This window comes from Sciurus vulgaris, assembly GCF_902686455.1.
Source record: "Sciurus vulgaris genome assembly, chromosome: 4".
NCBI classification, from domain to species: Eukaryota; Metazoa; Chordata; class Mammalia; order Rodentia; family Sciuridae; genus Sciurus; species Sciurus vulgaris.
In genome coordinates, this window is record NC_136464.1 from 34,815,316 (window position 1) to 34,821,315 (window position 6,000).

Sequence of the window (6,000 nt, forward strand, 5' to 3'; positions counted from 1 at the left end):
AAATTGCAATTAGAGAAGGTAAATATTCTTTTTCAGGAGGAACTGATATCTCTGGCTAAATATTTATTCTTTTGTCATAGTTTATAAGTCAGTTATTTTATTCTGCTTTAATTTCACTAAAATAAAAACTTAAAAATTCCCTGTAGTTCTTGGAATGAAAAAAGTAATTCTAGTGCAGTGGTGATATACCAGTCTTTAGAATTCTTGAATATTTTAATGTTCCAAGTTGAGCCACACTTGGGAAAAATTCATGTCATTGCAGTTATATTATTTTCAAATGTCTTTTCTTTTACCTTGGAAAGAAGTAATATATTCTTTGTAACTCTAGAAACCTGGATAGTAGCTAAAATCCTTTTCAAGATTACATTTTGAAGAAATAGACCAGTAATCCAAAAACAAGCCCCCCATCAACCTTACAAATCTGAGTGTTCAGAAATTAAAATTTGTTCATTGAGGGTTTTAAGAAGTAATAAATGTAATGTAAAATGTATGTAAACCATTGCAGTTGGCATTTTCCCATGCATCAGTAAGTAGTCTGACAGTGGTTGAATGTAACTTGCAGGAAACAATGAAAATTATATTCAAAATAATCAGGCATTCAATTTTTTTTAATGAGCTCTTTTCAGGCATAAATTTTTTTAAATTCTCTAAATTTTCTAAAGTTATTTTACTAAAACTGTTGACTATGGAAAAATAACGAGAGAGTGTTTTTTGTGCTGCTATTTTAACAGTTATTATCTGTATCTTTTAGCTCAGGAAATGACTTCACCTATTCATCCCATAGACAGATCTTTAACAGGGTCACTTAGCTAATTGGGTTGCTTAGACAGATGTGCTGGAGGAAAATTATGATATTTAGTATTTAGTATCATACTAAATATCAAAAATATTTTGACAAATTCATTTTTAAGATGTAGTTTCTAATGCCTTACCCTGGCTGGAGATGTTTTATACAAATTATATATAGCCTGCCTGATCTACTGACATTGCACAGAGAATCACAACCAAGAATGTGAGGAAAGTCTGAGCAGTGGAAGTGCTTGTATTTTAAGGGCTTAAACCTAATTGCGTTGGGACTTAAAACTGTACTTTTACAGTTTTCTGTACAGAGAAAAAGGGTAAAGTGAAGCAGAGTCAATTTTACCATCAGCTAGGACACAACATGTATAAGAAAGATAGATGAAGTCATTTGCATAAAGGTACAGCATCGAAATACTGTGTCGTGTTTGCTTTTATGTCTTTGGATTAAAAACATGCAGGAAAAACCAAGTTAAATTTCATGGTAGAGCGAGTTCTAGCGTTTTTGTTGGGTTCAATGGTACTCACACACTTTGTTCACATTTACACCGTTTTTCATGGTATGATTTGTCGGGGGAGGGAGTATGGGGTGATGGTTCTAAATCTACTTTTTACTCTTGGTGCAGCTGGATCTAAGTAAAAATGTTTTGAAGCTTATCAGAAACTCAGTATACTTTCAGAAGAACATTTAGGGTTTAGATTGGGGGAAAAAGAATAAAGGTATATAATAAGTAAGAAAAGTGACCCACCTAGAAAGCAATGTGAGTTTGTCCATTGGTTGGCTGTGATTAAAATGAGGGGCAGGTTCAAGCTGTAAATGGGGCTAATTGCTATATTACTGTACATGTTTGTTGGGATAGCTGTCCCATATTTTGTATAGTGGAATAAAAATTTCTATAAATTATAACTAAAAGTAAATATTCTAAATTAAGTCCCACTTCCAAGTCACATGGCTTCTGTCTTAGAAATTTTACTTTTAGAAGTACTTTTAAGGCAGGAACCAGAAGACTTTAGGAAAAGGGAAGGAAATGTACTATATGGGTCTTGTGGCCTCTAACCATCAGTGTAGGGTTTTTTCTTTCCTTGATGGCAGTAGAAAGACCTCATGTTCATAACATACTACCTTTGATACTTTCTTTAAAGATACTTTTCATTAAAGATTCTCTCATGAGACATTTGGCTGGGAGCTGGGAGGCTAAGGCGCTTGGGTCCTGGCTCTTCAGTGAACTTAACTGTGTGACCTTGGGGAAGTCACTTAACCTCTCTGTGCTTCAGTCTCCCTGTCTTGTAAAATGGGAGTAATACCTACCTCACAGGGTTGTTGTGGGGATTAATTAGAGATAATGTCTGTAAAGCATTTAAGGTTCTTGAAGAAGGTGCTATATAAATACAAAATAATATCTATTAAAGTTGTTTTATTTGTGAAAAAAATACAATAAATAGCCAAAAAAAAGCTAAGTCTCTGAGATTATGATATATTGTATCTTTATTCTTACTTAAATATTGGAAATTTTATATTTCTACCCTGACTTCTTCTATCACCCACTTATCATTCAAAAACGTGCTGTTCAATATCCATGTTTTCATATTTCAGTACTTTTTCTTTCTTTAGATTTCAAATTTCATCCCATTTCATGATCTTGCTGTTGATTTCCAATTTCATTCCATACAATATTGAAGAAATCATAAAATTTATTGTATTTTCAAGAACTTTCCTTGATCCAAAAATATGGTATGTTTTTGAGAAGGTTCCATGAGCAGTTGATTCAAAAGTTAATATTGGTTAATTTAGCTGGATGACCTATTTTATAGATGTCTGCTAGGACCATTTGATTTATAATATTTTTAGTTCTTAATAGTTCTTAATGAGTTTATATCTGGGTGAGATGTGTTGAAATCATCCCTATTATTGTATTGCAGTCTATCTGAGTCTTCATGTCAAGTAGTTTAGTGTATGTAACTAGGTTTACTGACATTTGGGAGATAAATATGTTTATTGTTTCATCTTCTTTTTGGATTGATCCCTACCAGTATAATCTGACATCTTTGTTTCTTCTTGATTCATTTGGACTTGATGTTTGTATTTTTGAATATGAGAGTAAATACCTTGCTTGTTTTAGGATGCCATGTGCATGAAATATCATTTTCCACCCTTTCAAAAAGGAAATTACTCCAACATTGGTGACTAAATAATATACTATTGAATGAAACATGGATAACAAAAAACATCAGGGAGGAGATTAAAAACTTCTTAGAGGTCAATGAGAACGATGACACAACATATCAAAATCTCTGGAACACTATGAAAGTGGTACTAAGAGGAAAATTCATTGCATGGAGCGCATTCCAGAAAAGAATGAAAAGTCAACAACTAAATGACCTAACATTATAGCTCAAAGCCCTAGAAAAAGAAAAACAGAATAACAGCAAAAGTAGTAGAAGACAGGAAATAATTAAAATCAGAGCTGAAATCAATGAAATTGAAACAAAAGAAACTATTCCAAAAAATGACAAAACAAAAAGTTGGTTCTTTGAGAAAGTAAACAAAATAGATAAACCCTTAGCCACACTAACAAAGAGAAGGAGAGAGAAGACTCAAATTACTAAAATACATGTTGCAATAGGAAATATCACAACAAACACCACTGAGATACAGAACATAATGAGAAGCTACTTTGAAAATCAGTATTCCAACAAAATAGAAACTACCGAAGACATTGACAAATTTCTAGAGACATATGCTCCTCCCAAACTGAACCAGGAGCAAACTGATACATGATTTAAACAGATCAGTATCAAGCAATGAAATAGAAGAAGCCATTAAAAACCTACCATCCAAGAAGAGCCCAGGACCAGACAGATTCTCAGCCGAGTTCTACAAGACCTTCAAAGAAGAACTCATTCCAATACTTCTCAAAGTATTCCAGGAAATAGAAAAGGAGGGTACCCTACCGAACTCATTCTATGAAGCTCATATCACCCTCATGCCCAAACCAGGCAAAAACACATCAAGGAAAGAAAATTTTAGACCAATATCTGTGATGAATATAGATGCAAAGATCCATAACAAAATATTGGCAAACTGTATCCAAAAACATATTGAAAAAATTGTGCACCACGATCAAGTGGGGTTCATTCCTGGAATGCAAGGATGGTTCAACATTCATAAATCAAAAAACGTAATCCATCATGTCAATAGACTTAAGGATAAGAATCATATGGTTATTTCAACTGACACAGAAAAAGCGTTTGACAAAATACAACACCCCTTCATGCTCAAAACACTAGAAAAAATAGGGATAGTAGGAACATACCTGAACATTGTAAAGGCTATTTATGCTAAGTGCATGGCCAACATCATTCTTAATGGAGCAAAACTGAAACCATTCCCTTTAAAAATGGGAACAAGACAGGGATATCCTCTTTCACCACTTCTATTCAACATTGTCCTCAAAACTCTAGCCAGAGCAATTAGGCAGACTAAAGAAATTAAAGGGATACTAATAGGAAAAGAGGAACTTATTTGCAGATGACATGATTTGCATCTATTTGCAGATGACATGATTCTATATTTAGAGGATCCAAAAACCTCCTCCAGAAAACTTCTAGACCTCATCAATGAATTCAGCAAAATAGCAGGCTATAAAATCAACACACATAAATCTACAGCATTTTTATACACAAGCGATGAAACAGCTGAAAGGGAAATGAGGAAAACAAATCCATTTGCAATAGCCTCAAAAAACAAAAAATAGAAAACTTTGCATCAGTCTAACCAAAGAGGTAAAAGATCTCTACAATGAAAACTACAAAACATGGAAGAAAGAAATTAAGGAAGACCTTAGAAGATGGAAAGATCTCCCATGTTCTTGGATAGGTAGAATTAATATTGTCAAAATGACCATACTACCAAAAGTGCTATACAGATTCAATGCAATTCCAATTAAAATCCCAATGATGTACCTCACAGAAATAGAGCAAGCAATCATGAAATTCATCTGGAAGAATAAGAAATCCAGAATAGCTAAAGCAATCGTTAGCAGCAAGAATGAAACAGGGGGTATCGCCATACCAGAACTTCAGCTATACTACCAAGCAATAGTAACAAAAACAGCATGGTATTGGCACCAATATAGACAGGTAGATCAATGGTACAGAATAGAGGACATGGACACAAACCCAAATAAATACAATCTTCTCATACTAGACAAAGGGATCAAAAATATGCAATGGAGAAAAGATAGCCTCTTCAACAAATGGTGCAGGGAAACTGGAAAATCGTATGCAACAGAATGAAACTAAACCCCTATCTCTCACCCTGCACAAAACTCTACTCACAATGGATCAAGGACCTTGAAATCAGACCAGAGACCCTGCATCTTATAGAAGAACAAGTAGGTCCAAATCTTCCCCTTGTTGGCTTAGGATCAGACTTCCTTAACAGGACTCCCATAGCACAAGAAATAAAAGCAAGAATCAATAACTGGGATAGTTTCAAACTAAATAGCTTTCTCTCAGCAAAGGAAACTATCAGCAATGCAAAGAGAGAGCCTACAGATTGGGAGAATGTCTTTGCCACTCATACTTCAGATAGAGCACTAATTTCCAGTTTTTTGAGTTCTTTAACTCAAAAAACTCTACACCAACAATACAAATAATCCCGTCAACAAAAGGGCTAAGGAAATGAACAGACACTTCTCAGAAGAAGATCTACAAGCAATCAACAGATACATGAAAAAATGTTCAACATCTTTAGTAATAAGAGAAATGCAAATCAAAATTACACTAAGATTCCATCAAACCCCAGTTAAAATGGTGATTATCAAGAATACAAGCAACAATAGGTGTTGGAGAGGATGTGGGGGAAAAGGTACACTCATACATTGCTGGTGGGACTGCAAATTAGTGCAGCCACTCTGGAAAGCAGTGTGGAGATTCCTTAGAAAACTTGGAGTTTAACCACCACTTGACCCACTTTTCCCACTCCTCGGCCTATACCCAAAGGACTTAAAAGCAGAATACTACAGAGATGCAGCCACATCAATGTTCATAGCTGCTCAATTCACAATAGCCAGACTGTGGAACCAACCTAGATGCCCTTCAATTGATGAGTGGATAAAGGAACTGTGGTATATATATATACAGTGGAATATTACTCGGCTATAAAGAATAATAAAATTATGGCATTTGCAGGCAAATGGA